Below are 17,049 nucleotides of genomic sequence, written 5' to 3' on the forward strand. Positions count from 1 at the left end.
ACTCCATTTATACATACCGGAAAGTAGACGCAGAGATAAAATTTAAAGGCATCACGTTTTCCCGTGTATGAAAACGTTAAAAAAGTTCTCACGTGGCCGGCCTTTGTGATCGTAAGCCGACCGGCCAAGTCCCATGTGGAGTACTAGCCCGATAAAAAGGGAGCTTTGATCCCCGGCTTAAGGAAAGTACGTCGCTACCGTCAAAAAACAAGCGGCTCAGAACGGGACGTTTAGGTGTCCTTTGCGGCTGGCACGCTCACCTGCCCCGGCTGCCGCGTGTTCCATGTGACGGAGCCAAACCCCTCAAAGTGATGCGAAAGCCATCGGAAAGGCGCAGCCGCGCCGGTAACCGCTCACACCGTTCCTAGTGAGTTTTCATAGCCGTTCTTGTGAATGTGGGAGTTTTTTTCACACTTCCGTTTCGCATACGTGACTCCCTTTACTGGGAGATCCAAAACCGACCGAACAAGACGGAAGATATTTCCTTCAGCGCGATTTTCACACAGTCTAACAGAAGATATGATAACTTTTTTAATACTGGCAATAAGCGTTCCCAGTTAGGTTTCGTTTTCATGTAGATATTAAACGGACTGGCTATGGAAACGACAACAACAACCTTAATCTTCATGGGAGTGAACTCTGGTTTTTTTCTGTATCTCCACATAAATTACCGACGTATCTGAGATGCCTCTTGGCTGTGCTAAATATAACTTTTCTGTCAATAAAACGTTCGTTATTAAATTTCGACTCCATTTTTTGCTTGTGATTGAGTTTTAGTTGCTAAGTTTTCGATATTTTCTGTTACTTTTTTATTATTTCGCATTGTCGAGCGTTGCTCCTTTTAGCAATGGGTACGCTCCCGCTAGCAATATCATCTACACTGATGATCCAAAACATTATGACTACTGCCCACCGTGACAATGGCTGCCACCTGGTGGCGTTGCGGGCATGTGATGCGGTAACAGAAGTATGTATGAAGAGAAGGAAGGACGGGGGACCACCCTAGCGAAGAAATGGGCTGCAAATGGGGAAATCCGCTCAGACAAGCGATTTCGACCAAGGGCAGATTATTATCACGCAGAACCTGTGAAAGAGGATCTCGGAAACGGCGAATCTGGTCCAATGTTCACGTCGCAAATTAGCGACCCATTATTTACGTGAATTACATGACCTGTGCGTAGACATCTAATGCCTTACACGAAGCAGTAAAAGCAGGGTACATATTCCAAACTGTAATAATATAGGTTGAATCAATGTCTTGTGTTCAAGTATTGTAACTATAGATATTGTTGAAGTTGAATCAAATGTTTTATCAAGATCTATGACAGAATGGTATATCATACTCATTGTACCGTTACACTTTGAGTTGACGACCTGCAAGTCATCTATCATGCTAATCCATGTCTAGAAGAAATCTGTACCTTTGTCTGGTAAAAATATGATTCTTTTTCCCCGAAATGATACTTTTAATGAGTGTCTCGCACATAGTGGAGAGGAGGCTGACAGGTCTATATTTCATGTCTTGTCTGCCCCCGAAAAGTCATGTCTCGAAGGGGTCTTAGTGTCTATTTAACAGTCTCGTCGTTTTTTGTTTGTTGCCTCAACGTTGCCTGTGTCAGCTGTGGTAAAATCTTCAACGTAACTATTAGCCTCGGATTGACTGTTAGGAAATGGAACAGTATTCTCCGTTCCAGATCGTTCTGATTCTCTCCACATACGTCCAAAGACAGAAATGCACGTTCGTTTAAAACGTTTGCAACATCACTACTGTGTTTAGGCTCATTGTTTACATTCTATCATTAACTGGAACTGAATTAGTTTCAGCTGATGTTTATTACTAGTTCTCTACTTATTCGTGCTACGAAGTCAGAAAACAAAGGTTTCCGTTTAGTTAGGTTGAGCTCAAGAAGGAATTTCCGTCTGGGACAGTCCTGTTTAAAGTCGTCTGTTTCATTGCGTATGAAGAATGCTGGTGGTTGTCCTATGTATGTGATGTATGCTTTATACGCTCCAACAATCATTACGGACGGAAGCCAACTTCCATCTTGCTAGGTGTTATTCCATTTGGGACGGGGAACATATAAAAATCTACGCAGACCTCGTTCCGAATTTCCGAATGTTTCCATTTATTTTTTCGTTGGGATCTTCCACCGGGATGTTAAAGACACGCACATTTGTCAAGCTACCTTCGACTGGACTAACGGTAAACTTACAGACAGAACTTGTTGCTAATGTTAACTCGCGAATTATTCGCTCTAACACTAAATCAGAGCAAAGCTGAAAAATTAAACTGACTGGTTAGTAATCTCTTGTTAGTTCGTAGGCAGTTACGCAATTCTGAATTTCGAGAGCTCGTTGTTCTTCCTTGCCGATTTTCAGTTTCACAGTGTTCTTCCGGGGTTAGGTTTCCATTATTGTTTAGACTAATCACACATTTGAGTAGATGTAAAGACTATCATTTATCGCGGAACGATGCTGTGTAACAGACGGTACGCCAGACGGTACGAATAGCACTTAATTTGTAAACTCTGGCCGTAGTGCACTGAGTGATTGACCGCTGCGACCACTGAACTGTGACAATGCCACTTGAGTTCCATGTGAGGTGTAGAATCTAGGCAAGCATATTGGTCTCAGGAGTTTTAGGCAGCTTTTTACATTACTGTTTCTCTTTCCAGATACCGTGTGTTCTGTGGCTGAGCAGCTTGTAGCTCCCATTATCGTCATGAGATGTCATTCCAAATGCCAATTAAGTATGTAACAAATAACAACAATACGTATGTTACACACTCATCATTACTTAGCAGTAGTACATTCCTTGTGACTCAGTCTCTCAGTTAGTGAAGACCGAACAAAGCCTAAAGCAGTTTCTAAAATTAGCCTGAACATGCAGACAAAAACCACGAGGGGGGGGGGGGGACGACTTCAGTTTATATTACGTGCAGACGTAGATATAGAAGAAGAATATATGAGAAAAAAGCAACAGTAAAATATATTATGTAGAAACTTATATACCAGACAATCCCGCATTGTCATCAAGGACGGATTAAACGGGGACGGTGGTAGGCGGGGGGATATCGGAAGGGGTGATAGTCCCCTCCTAAGGTTTGAAAGGGTAACCCTAGTGGGAGTATACAAATTGATTGAGAATGTTGGCATTATTTTAGTGTTTTAACAACATTTATTCTTTCTTTAAAACAGGCATAAATTACGCTAAACAAGTTATTCATTGAATACTGTTGTCCGCAGCTCGTGGTCGTGCGGTAGCGTTCTCGCTTCCCACGCCCGGGTTCCCGGGTTCGATTCCCGGCGGGGTCAGGGATTTTCTCTGCCTCGTGATGACTGGGTGTTGTGTGATGTCCTTAGGTTAGTTAGGTTTAAGTAGTTCTAAGTTCTAGGGGACTGATGACCATAGATGTTAAGTCCCATAGTGCTCAGAGCCATTTGAACCATCTGAATACTGTAAACAACTAAAAGGTGTCCGTCTCCGGTAGCTGAGTGGACAGCGCGATAGAATGACAATTCTAAGGGCCCCTGTTCGATTCCCGGCTGGGTCGCAGATTTTCTCCTCTCAGGGACTGAGTGTTGTGTTGTCCTAATCATCATCATTTCATCCCCATCGACGCGCAAGTCGCCGAAGTGGTGTCAAATCGAAAGACTTGCACCTAGCGAACGGTCTCCCCAATGGGAGGCCCTAGTCACATGACATTTATTTACTAACAGGTAATTGAAGACTACACTGGACAAGGATCCTAGGTGGCACAGACTTTAAATGATCAAATATACTGTAGTTTCTCTACTTAGGTGCAGCAGAGAGCAAGTGGCGAATGAGATCTGTACGCCCTGACAATGCAGGAGCGTCAGTGCGTTAAGGCCGGTTCCCACTGCAGCGCGGCGTGTGGTAACGGCAGCGGCAAGCGTTTTCCGCTTTGACGTGGCGGCTCGCGGAATTGGCGTTCCTATCTGGAAGCGGCAGACGTTAGCGGTAGCCAATGACGGAGAGCCACTGAGGTACGGGGCGGGACCCACTGAAACGCCCGGTGCGTTTGATTAACTATATCTTACACCTACATGAAGGAAAGACGAAGTTGGGTGAAACCATACCAATTTTTCATTTTCTGTACAATGTACTCTTTCACATATTTCATTATTCATGTTTCCTCATTTCATCATAAACAGATTTCATGGCTACCGTCATGATTGTTCGCTATCTCCTAACACATTGAAACAATGTACGACAAAAGAGATTATTCAGATAGTTAAGCGAGACAAAAATTTAAAATGTGATACGGTAGCAGGTACACGAAAACAGTAAGAACACAAAGGCTAGGGGGAAGGGATGAAAGTGGAAGCTACCTAATATAATTTCCCACAGAGCATAATGTAATCATCGCCAGCACCTTGCTTAAGAATCAAGAAAGGTCTAAGGCGCTGCAGTCATGGACTGTGCGGCTGGTCCCGGCGGAGGTTCGAGTCCTCCCTCGGGAATGGCTGTGTGTGTTTGTCCTTAGGATAATTTAGGTTAAGTAGTGTGTAAGCTTAGGGACTGATGTCCTTAGCAGTTGAGTCCCATAAGATTTCACACACATTTGAACATTTGAACCACGAGAGAATAATATATATTTGGAACAGAGTTTTCGAAACCAGATTTTAAATTATAAGACAATTCCCGGTGCAGACGCAAACCTACAATAATTTATTGGTTACGAGCTGCTGTTTACAACTAAAGAGACAGTAAACGGTAGCAAATTAAGGAGATGGAAATTGAATAAGTCAAGACCGACAGTTTTTCGATAATCTTAAAGTTACAATAATGCAACGACTGACTGAAACAGAGGAAGGAACCCGCTAGAATACGAATGGATATCTTTGAGAGAAGAAGTGGTGAATGCAGCAGAGTATCTGAATGGGAAAAAGGTACAGTAGAAATCGTCAGATAAAACATGATATATTAAATTTGACAAGAGGGAAAAATATAAAAATGCAGCAAATAAAGTAGGCCATGGGAAATAGAAATGTCTAAACATGACGTTGACAGAAAGTCCAAAATCGCAACGCGATTTTGCACTTGGAAAACACAAGAGAATGAAAATGAGAAAGAAGAAAGAAAACTTTGCTCAAAGGGGAAGCCACTGTCAAGAACTCATTTGGCAAGCCAGAACTAAGCAAATAAGAGAAGGCTAGAAACTGGAATATGTAGAGAGGAGACGGGGAGGGGTTGTACATACTAACATAAGCACAATGTTAGAGTCCTGTGAAATGTCTGAACACGGAAGGCAATACTGATCCTACCATTTAGCTAAGTAGACAGACTGAAAAACTGCGAAACTGTGTTTATAGCATTTGCATGTTTAGAGAAAGGTTTTGACAATCTTAATTAAAACATTCTTTGAAGCTCTGGAAATGTCATCGATGAAACACAGGGAGACAAGATTATCTACAACTTGTACAGAAACCAAACTGCATTTCTAAGACTTCAATGACTTGAAAGGGAAGCAGTAATTGAGAAGGCAAAAGTAGAGAGGATATAAAATGAAGACTGTCAATACCAAGAAAGCGTTCTGAAAAAGAAAATTTGTTCACATCGAATATAAATTCTAATGGTTGGGTACTATTTTACAAAGGTATTTGTGTTGAGTGCAGCCCTGTATGTAAGTGAAACATGGACGATGAACACTACCGTCAAGAAGACAATGGACGCTTTCAGAACGTGGTGATCAATAAGAATGCTGAAGATTAGATACGAGGATCGTGTAACTAAAGAAGAGGTACGGAATTAAGTACGGGATTAAGATGAAATTACGACACAACTTTGACTACAAGAGGGGTTAGTTGACAGGACATATTATGAGGCGTCAAAGAGTGAGAACAAAGGGGCTGTGTGATAGTATTCTGATAATAATCATCTGTTGAAATGCTATTCTACTATTTTATCTGTTAATGTAAGCAGTGAATTTACTCTTCCTTCCACTCCTCCACAAAACATTTAAACCAAAACTGAAATCAGCTGAACACCAAATGTTTCAACCACTGTCTGACAAGTACTGCATTCACTTTCAACTTTCTGTAACTGTCACTGGCTTGCCACGAACACATACAGATAATAGACAAACTAAACAGGAAGGGACATGAGGCAAACACACTGTAGTTACTACTTCAAATCAGAGTTTTCGGTAAAATGTCTACAGCTAGTGACAGAAGAAAAAAGAGTGAACATGAAAATGTGCTTATGTTCCATAATCTAAGTTTTAGTTCAACCTCCAGCATGTGACCATGTGAGGGGAAACGCAGATGTCCGCCAAAAACTCGATTCACTGTAAGTAATCAGTTATTCACGTAAAAAAAGATGTGAACTGTTCTATAATCTGCAAGTATCACATATCAAAACAAAACTGAATCATTCTAGATTCCACCGAAGATGCCTTAAAGAAAAGGGCGAAACGCGTCTTGAACCAATAAAGTACACTGGATCATCCCTTCTGAAAAACTGTAGTTACTTTCATATCTCGGTAGATAAATAGATTTTGGATATTTATCATGTGACGAAATACATGACTTTTTACAAGTTATCGTTTGCAAAAAAAAAAAAAAAAAAAGGTTTCGATTTCTTGAACCGCTTACGAAATTTGCGGTTGATACAACCACATGGCTTACGACGAGCAGGACAAAGTATCGGTCGCATCGCGAGCGACCCGCGCGCGGTCATTCAATATCTCGAGAACGGTGATAGCTATCGTTCTGCTCTCAGCTTTAATAACTATTTCGATATGTTGACTGAATTTCATACGCAATAATGTATTACCTAAAGTGAACTGTACGCAAAGTCCACGCGATGCGTTTCTACCTCTGCACACTCATTAAAATTTCGTGTGAAGGTTTACATAAATGTGATACAGCAAGTAACCAAGATGAATAACGAAAAGAAATTCGGTCTTTTATCGAGAGAAGATATCAGGTTGTAACATGCACAAGAATCAAATGTTTCTACCGAATAGTTCCCTCGGAATCGGATGAAAAGTATTTCATAGCTGCCGCCGCGTCCGCGCCTGCGGTTCGGCGAAAGTTCGTGTGGCCCGGGTATCCGTACCCGACGTCACGTTCAGCGCGTTCAGTGATTGCCGGCGCGGACCTGGACCGCGGCACGCGGCAGCGGCAGCGGTTCGTCATGGGCAAACCGCGACGCAGACCCCGCCGCGCCGCGCTGCGCCGCTGGCGGCGTTTCCATGGCAACCACGTCGCTGCCGCGCGGTTTTGACGCGCGGCAGCCCTAGTGGGAGCCGGCCTTATTACTCTGTTTGCTTTATGCGGCGATGTAACTTGCAGCTGGCGAGATGTGTGCGGCGGAGGTTAGGCGTGGAGGCGGAACCTGTGAATCGATCGCGTCCACGAAAGAAATGCAAAAATCTCACGGTCTAGCGTTCAGGCGAACGGATCGCAAATTACTCTCTACCAGAGCCCTGAAATCACGGTAGATTTCAGTGTGTGACGCACCCATTCGCTGGTGGTACCAAGACCAATTTGGCACTCTTATACGACAGATCGCACAAGGATACCAAACGTCAGGACCGGTAAACCAAAAACGAATAAGTGTGCCCTTGGCAAATGAGTAGTCCGAGACGTTTTAAGTCACACTGTCGGTACAGTAAGAAGTGCACCACAGGCTCCCCAGTCTAAACTACTCGCAAATGAAGTCAGTCTCAGGACAGGTCCCAAGTACCAACAACACATGCCAGAGCTTCGGCCAACAAAGCTTACCAGACCAATGTCCTGCACCTGAGTGTCCCACATCATTCCCAGAAAAAAAATCCGTTTTCCCGCAAAGTGCACAAACGACACCGCCTTCACCCCATCTTGAGCCAACCACAGGGCTCTAGAGGCGCTAAACCTCCCCTCCCACATGACAGGACAAACTCATGTCAAACCAGGACAAGAGTTAAGAAACCTGTGTCTATGGGAAAAAAATGGAACTGCCAGTTACTCGCTTTTTATAGGCTTTCGCAGAGGGGGAAGAGACGATTTTCTCCGTAGTTGTGTTGCTTCCCACGGCAACAAGTGAGTAGATACTGTTATATCCTAGCCAGTAATGCCACCCGAGCCCGCTGCCAAAAGGTTGGCAGCATCAAAGTCCGGACGCCGTCCGCATAAGCAGCGCCAGCGAGACAGCAAATCGCCGCAAGTCTGCGCGCGCCACCGCTGGCTTCTGGTTTCTTAAGCGCTGGAGTCGCGAGCGCTAGGACAGTTCTGTATTCGCCGCTCAGTTGTATACTCGCCACCGAATTGTGTACTTGCTAGTCAGTTGTGTGTTCATCGCAGCAGAGTTGTTGTTTGTCGTCAGCCGACGCTGACCTAGCCGCGCCGACTCGAACTAGACAGATTTCTGTAGACACGGAGTTCACTACTGTGTTTCTGTATCTTCGTTAATCAAGATAAGTACCGACTTTTATTTAATCAGAGTGTTTGGGTTTTCATCTTTCTGTTCACTGTTCCAGCGGACCGGTCGGCCCGCTATTAAAAGTGTGGCGGTGACTTCGTAAGCCGTTTCTACAGCGAATTGTTTGTCGCTACGAACGCCGCCACAAAACTGGCGACGAGGACTTCCGAACTCGTGTGCAGGGCTGGTTCAACTTGTTTCTGGTTATACTAATTATAGCGATAAAATTTTGGAGGCTGGTTTAATTTGTGTTCACTATGTCTCCCGAATTACAACAGTTGATCTTGTTACAGAGTCAGCAAATACAAAGTCTGGTGGAAGCAATCGCCAAACAAGCGGCTAATCCTCCAACACAAAAGGAACAAGCACAGGCAGCACCACCTTTCCGTGCTTTTGATGCATCAAGAGAAGAATGGCGAGAATATTTCGCGCAGTTGCAGGCGCACATGACAGTCTACAAAATCACAGGTACTGAGCGGCAGCTTTATTTAATTTCCACTGCAGGCGTGGAAGTCTATCGACTACTTTGTAAGTTGTTCCCGGAATCCCAGCCAGAAGCTTTATACTATGACGTTGTTGTAAACAAGCTTGCTGAGTATTTCGAGTCGCGAGTTCATGTGGCAGCAGCCAGATTCAAGTTCTTCAGATTAAAGAAACTGCCACATCAATCTAATAAACAGTGGTTAACAGATTTACGGGGCCTCACCCGTCAGTGCCGATTTAATTGTGTGTGTGGAGCTTCCTACAGTGATGTCATGTTACGAGACGCTATTACTCAAAACATTGCAGATTCTCGTATTCGTGCTGCTATCTTAAAGTTGCCTGACCCGTCATTAGAGACTGTGATGAACATCATTGAAGCCCAAGATACTTTTGACTATGCTGAGTGTGAGTTAGATCAGCCATATATTTCTCAAATTGCCTGTGCTAAGCAAGTTATGTCACGCCCGCGGCCCCACCGGCAGAGTCAGACTGTAAACACTAGCCGGCCGCGTCATGTTAAACACATTCGTCAGCCGCGTGTGCAAAATGATAGAGTTAAGTCTTGCCCTAAGTGTGTTCTTGCTCATCCTCGTGAACGCTGCCCGTTAAGAAACGCGGTTTGTCACTTTTGTCAAAGGAAAGGACACATCCAGTCTGTTTGTTTGCGTAAACGCAAGAACAATTTTAGTGCTGCCCAGCCCATGGATATTCATGTTCTTCAAAGCCAGCCCGCCCAGAAGGTCACGTTTCAAGACTCTTCCACGGTTCGTGTGGGTAATACACTTGTTCGCAATAAGCCACCCACCCAGCCCTCTGCTATGCGACCCAAGCGTAATTCAAACGCTGTAAAAAGTAATGTACAGACTGCAAGTGAAGCGGGAGTTGTTGTTCCACCCGCCCAACCCACGAGTTGTCGTAAGCAGCGAACACGCGCTAACCGCGCTGATTTTGTGTCTTCCGCCTCCACTGCACCGATCCAGCGACAGTGTAATAAACTATTTGTGAAGCTACGCATCCAGGATAAGACCTTCAATTTTCAATTAGACACTGGTGCGTCTGTGACTCTCATAAATAGTGCTACGTATGCGGCTATCGGCCGCCCTAAACTTTCAGCGGCAAAACATTCTTTGGCTACTTATAGTGGAGAACAAATTCCTGTGTTAGGTGTATGTAGCGTGCCAGCCACATTCCGTGGCAATACAAAAACAGTTTCATTCACAGTGCTCCGCGCTACAGACAGTGTAAACATTTTCGGATTAGACTGTTTTGACTTGTTTGGCCTGTCTATCCAAGACAATGTGTTGCAAATTAATTCTGTTGTTGTTCCTCAAGACAGCATAACCGATTTGTGTAAACAAAACAGTGACATATTTAAAGACGAACTAGGTTGTGCTGCGAACTTTGCCGCTCATATTACGTTAAAAGATAATGCTCAGCCTCGATTTTTTTCATGCTCGTCCAGTGCCTCACGCCCTCCGGGCACCTGTTGCAGATGAACTTCGTCGTTGGCAAAACAATGGTGTTATTCAACCCGTTTCAGCGAGCCAGTGGGCTTCTCCCTTAGTTATTATAAAGAAACCGTCTGGCAAGTTACGTTTGTGTGCTGATTTTAAGTCGACAGTTAATCCTCAGACTGTCATTGATTCTTTTCCTTTGCCTAGACCGGACGAGCTGATGGATAAGTTAGGGGAAGCTCGTTTCTTTTCCAAAATTGATCTCCGTGAAGCATATTTGCAATTGCCCCTCGACGAGCAATCACAACAGTATTTTGTCATAAACACGTCGTTGGGGTTGTTCCGTTTTCTGCGTTTGCCTTTTGGTTGTGCGTCAGCTCCAGCTGTTTTTCAGCGTTTTTTGTCACAACTTCTGGCTAATGTGCCATCGTGTTGCAACTATTTAGACGATATTGTTGTGTCCGGTCGGACGCCTGCTGAACATATCCGTAATTTGGAGTGTTTGTTTACAGTGTTGTCTCAGGCAGGCCTACGTTGCAACATCGATAAATGTTCATTTTTCCTTACGGAGATGGAGTATCTGGGACATGTTATTAATGCTCAAGGCATTCATCCCTCCCAGTCACATTTAGCAGCTATTCGTGATTTGCCCGCCCCTCGCAATCTGCATGAATTGCAAGCAGTTCTTGGCAAATTGACATATTATATTAGGTTTATACCTAATGCATCACAGATTGCTGCACCGTTGCATCGTCTCCGCCGTAAGAATGTTCCGTTTGTGTGGTCAGCTGATTGCCAATCAGCCTTTCAGCAGCTTAAAGAGGCTTTATTGAATGATCGTTGTCTGGTCCATTACGACCCTAACAAGCCTCTGGTGTTAGCTTGTGATGCCTCTTCTTTCGGTCTCGGTGCTGTGTTGTCTCACCGAGTCGGTAACACCGAACGTCCTATTGCGTTCGCATCTAAATTGCTAAACAAAGCTCAGTGTAATTATAGCCAATTGGACAAGGAAGCGTTGGCTATTGTGTTGGGTGTCACAAAATTCCATCACTACCTCTATGGTAGACCATTCTATTTAGTAACAGATCACAAGCCCCTGACGTCACTGTTTCATCCGTCTAAACCAGTTCCTCAGCGGACGGCTCAGAGACTACAACGTTGGGCTCTTTTGTTATCACAATACCAGTATGAGATACTGTATCGCCCTACAGCTCAGCATGCACACGCTGACGCGCTTTCTAGATTGCCGATTGCTGCGGATGATGTCTTCGATTCCTCTGACGACTCTTGCCATCAGATTGACGCCGATGAGCATCAATCCCTCCGGGATTTTCCGATTGATTATCGTCAGGTGGCACGTGAGACAGCTACGGATCCTCATCTAAGTTTACTATTACGTTTTGTTCAACGTGGTTGGCCGTCCAAGGCAAAGGACATATCGGATCCTGTGGTTCGTCGCTATTATCCGCAACGTCATCTGTTGTCTGTTTCGCACGGAGTTTTGCTGTTACGCACCGAGAATGACCAGCTTCGTGTAGTGGTTCCCCAAGTGCTCCAATCCAAGGTCCTCGACTTGTTGCATCAAGGTCATTGGGGAGTGGTCCGCACCAAGCAGCTTGCCCGCCGTCATTGTACATGGATCGGCATTGATAAGCAGATTACTCAGATGTATACAGGTTGTTCGACGTGTGCCGAACACCAAGCTGCTCCGCCTCAACGCTATTTTGAGTGGGCACGCCCTGCCGGTCCCTGGCAGCGAGTACATATTGATTTCGCTGGTCCATATTGGAATTCTCGTTGGCTCATCGTGATACATGCATTTAGTAATTTTCCGTTTGTTGTGCCCATGCAGTCTACAACGTCTGCACAAACTATACAGGCGTTGACTTCAATTTTTTGTATTGAGGGTCTTCCAGAAGTTTTAGTGTCTGACAATGGTCCACAATTTACCTCTGCTGAATTTGAAAGTTTTTGTTCTGCCAATGGCATTCGCCTTGTTCTTACTCCGCCGTTCCACCCTCAATCGAATGGTGCAGCGGAACGTTTTGTACGCACATTCAAGGATCATATGGACCGCCTTCGTGCTACGCACTCTCGTCAGCAGGCCCTCATCACGTTCCTGTCGTCGTACCGGACCACGCCACGCGACGGCCCTTCGCCTGCGGAGCTTCTCCACGGCCGTCGTCATCGCAACCCTACTACGGTTGTTGCACCCCCCGGATCGACCCGCCGCTTCTGAGCATCGCACGCGTTTTCAGCGCAACGACGCCGTTTTTTTCAGAGTTTATCACGGTCGCCGTCGTTGGGAACGTGGTACCGTGATAAGTGTCCAGGGTCGCGGTTTTTATACTGTTCAAGGTGCTACTGGGGTGCACAGGAGGCATGAGAACCAGTTGCGCCGCGCTGGCCGCCCGGGTTCTGCCGCTCGTTCTTTGTCCACAGATTTGGTCCGCGGCGGGTTCCAGCCGCGCCTTCCGACTTCGCTGCCGCCCCCAGGGCAGCAGCAGCAGCCGTCGCCGCTACCACGCCGACAGCCCGTCCCGTTGATGCCTCCCGCGCAGCTTCATCCGGGAGCGCCCCAGGTGGTCGCTCCGGCGCCTGCGGTCCCTCTTCAGTCGCCACCGCCTTCGGAGCTGATGGACGTCGACCCCTCAGCCGGGCCGCCTTCCCAAATGGTGGCTGTGCAGCCTGTCCTGCAGCCGCTTTCCTTGGGCACCCCCAAGGAGTCTGACACCGCAGCGCCTTGTCCGGCGCCCACTCAGCAGCCGTCGACACAGCGTCAGGAGACGCTGCCTCTCTTCGTGGGTCCCGCCGCCCCGTCGCGTCCAGTACCAGAAGCTGCGCCCGTGGTCACAGGCGTGCACCCTGACCTCGGTTTTCAGTCGGTGTTTCCCGAGGCCCCGCGCAGCCAATGCTGGGGTGCGGACCGGGGACTGCCACCGACAACAGTCTCCGCCCCGGTCTCTTCTGCTACGCCTGCGGCCAGACCCCTCCCCCGCCGTCGACGCTCGCCACGTCATTATTCAACGACGGTGCGGCGATTTGGGGGGGGGGGGGGGGAGGAGTGTTATATCCTAGCCAGTAATGCAACCCGAGCCCGCTGCCAAAAGGTTGGCAGCATCAAAGTCCGGACGCCGTCCGCATAAGCAGCGCCAGCGAGACAGCAAATCGCCGCAAGTCTGCGCGCGCCACCGCTGGCTTCTGGTTTCTTAAGCGCTGGAGTCGCGAGCGCTAGGACAGTTCTGTATTCGCCGCTCAGTTGTATACTCGCCACCGAATTGTGTACTTGCTAGTCAGTTGTGTGTTCATCGCAGCAGAGTTGTTGTTTGTCGTCAGCCGACGCTGACCTAGCCGCGCCGACTCGAACTAGACAGATTTCTGTAGACACGGAGTTCACTACTGTGTTTCTGTATCTTCGTTAATCAAGATAAGTACCGACTTTTATTTAATCAGAGTGTTTGGGTTTTCATCTTTCTGTTCACTGTTCCAGCGGACCGGTCGGCCCGCTATTAAAAGTGTGGCGGTGACTTCGTAAGCCGTTTCTACAGCGAATTGTTTGTCACTACGAACGCCGCCACAAAAGATACAATCTTAAAGATCTTTATCTAAATCGCCTATGCCTTGGACCTTGTTAGTCCTAGCTATGAGATGTAATAAAGATTCTATCTCCAAACATTTCTCAGATGCCGGATTTTTTGTTATACAACCGAGGCAGCTGGGAAGTGGTTCACTGGCCTATTTGCACTATCAGCAGGTATCGCAGCATTGTTCTGCTGGAAACCTGTCTCAACGAGGGGCTGCCCTGTCTGCCCTGTCTGCTCTGTATGGCTGTGGACCCGTCCGGCAAGATTTACTAAGGGATGGGCTCATCGCCAATTGCTTTCAGCTCCCAACATGCCATTTCTATGAGCAAAGAATCACAAAAATACCTCATACTTTTAGCGATCTACCACGTTTGATGAACATCTGTTTAAGCCATTAACTTTCTGGAGTCTCGCTCAAGGAGCATCAGGTTGTAATGAAATGTTTCATAATTTTCCGTATGTGAAAAATAGGTGAGAGAGTAATGTGTCCGCTCTCAAGTTGAAACTGTATTATTATCAAATGGTAATTTTTGTAATCTGCACAAAAATTAAGTTCGAGAATTTAGAGTCTTGGTCAGGGGATTTAGTCATTTAATTCAGTATTGCCCAAGCTATCTCACTTGTGTGCCCAAGAGAATGTACTACCTGTACTAGCGACTTGTGCTCCCGCTCCTGTTCGAATTGTGGACGCCAGATATTAGCAGGGATTCCTGCAGCCCACTTTACAATTATAATTTTCGATATATATTTATATAAATAAACGGTCAAAACTACAACTGTCAACAAATTGAAAGTATTTTATTCTAATTTCAGTGTTTTCCTTTTAATTTGATAATCAAGCTCAAGGCTTGTGAGCTTGTAGCTGTGTGTTAACAATTACATAAGAAAAGTTACACAGAATAAGTTTGTGAATGCTACACATTTCAAGAAATTAAAAACTTTTTTGTGTAAAATAAAACACATTTTTGCTATTGTTCGATATTTTTAAGTATCGAAACAGCACAAAACATTAGTTTTTCAAGGTTTTTTCCTTAACTTTCAAAGAGAATACTCCTAGGTCTTCTTCCTCTTCTAGGCAACCACCCCCAGCCGCAAAACTTCAGTAATCCGCCCCTGATTGTCATCAGGCTCAGTACTGAGTGTGAAGGAGTCACCTTTATAGTCTCGTAGGCTTCCACGGCCGTCGTCAGTAGACATAAAAGTTTTGAAAATACGGTACCGCGTCTCAATGTAGAAAAAACTGTACTGGAGAAACCAATGTTTCAGCCACGGTTAGAGTGATCTTGTTCTGGGTCATCTGGTGTGTTTTTGCTGTGCATAGTCACTTATATATTGTTATTATTAGTCATTGAGCATGACAATACGTCACGACTGGTCTCTTGAGGCGGAAGGAGAGTGAACTTTATTGTAACTGGTTACTACGGTGGAAGGACTGGAGATCTGCTATGTTTATTGCTTCTTGCATTGTGTATCATGATTGGTGGTCATCGCTGAATGAGACGTGTGCTCCTGTTTTCCCTCTGCTGGCCGCAGACCGCGTGGCGGCGTGCGCGCCTACTGTTGTGGCCGGTAGCCAAGATGGAAGCGACTGTGTCCATCATCTCTGTTCATGGTGTTAGGGTCAGCGATCTTTTAAATAGTGACATCCCGACATGTCCAGTAAGCAGCCCAGTAGATCCAACTGAAGGCCTAGTAACTATTACCGAAATGTTGGTCTCTTCAGTACAGATTTTTTTATATTATGAAGCGGTGCCATACTCAGAAAACTTTTATGTCAAATCAGCGTTAGGGTCCTTAAATAAATCTGAGAAAAAGCCGGTTATTAAGAAAGGTCGCTGACGATCATTTCGTTCGTTCTTTCTGCAATGATCTCGATGTTGGTGAACCTAAAAAGAAAACATGGTTCTCCACTTTCTTGCGGAAACATTTAATAGTGTTTCCTATTTTATGCCACACTGCCGACGGTAATTATAACACAGGAACACAGACAGAAATACTCTGTAATAGAAGATACTTACAGTTTTTATTCAAAACCGTAAAAAGTTTCAATACTCGTCAATTTTTATGACAAGACATTTCGTTCAGAATCTTCAGGCACGTGCTAAAATATATAACACGCATACTTGCTATTTCTTCACGAGAGTTAGAAGAATACCTCACCGTCTTTTATTACTCCATGGAACATCCTGCTGTCTTAGTAAGTCATTCAACTGACGTCCTCCCCTGGGTTTATGTTAGACGTTTCTGCTGTTGCCCATCTCACATTCTATGTCTACTTTATTTGTTTGTTTGAAGTTGTTAGTAAGTCATTTAGTTGCCAGTCAGTATAAAATGAAAGATTAATACGTTGAAGCAGATTTCCCAAATTAATGCACTTTAATTCACATATATGAAAGATTGTGTATCGTACAAGATATCAACTACACTCAAGATATCTCGGCTAAAAATGTCAATATCTTGTGTAACCTACTTTGGTTAATGTACAGGTCCTCAGTAGCTCGTACCGATGATCATAGAGGTACCAGATGTCAAATTTGGAGATACTGCTCCACGCGAGCACCATCTGTTCTCTCAGTGGGCCAAGAAGCATCGTCTATAACGCAGACCTTGAAACCTCCCCTTAGAAAAATTTAAGAATTACTGTGCCTGGATACCCCTTACGTTCTTTGATTTTCAAACAGCTGAGCAAAACTGAACGTACTCAGACATTTCGCTCTTTACTTATCCTGATCAACACTAAACTGACACACAATATTTTTAGCGCAACGCAGTCTGACTTTCAATAATCCCTACAAAAGAATGGCCCTGACTAACGATAACCTATATCTTTCATGAATCACTTACCTCACAAAAATCTTTGTTACTCGAACTACTGCAATACAGCGAGCGCCAATACTGCCAGCTAAATAAAAGATTCTAACTACTGAAGGCACTAACTGCTGATAGGCATGCTTAGCAAATGAAAGATTTTGATAGACAACAAAAAATGTATTTACCTTAATAGTCATAATATATATAGCAGTTCATGACATCCAGTCTTACAAATTTACTGCCTCTGATGGACACACGTCCAGATCATCCGCTCTCAAAACTCCGCCAT

The sequence above is a fragment of the Schistocerca piceifrons genome, chromosome X, assembly GCF_021461385.2.
Source record: "Schistocerca piceifrons isolate TAMUIC-IGC-003096 chromosome X, iqSchPice1.1, whole genome shotgun sequence".
Lineage (NCBI taxonomy): Eukaryota > Metazoa > Arthropoda > Insecta > Orthoptera > Acrididae > Schistocerca > Schistocerca piceifrons.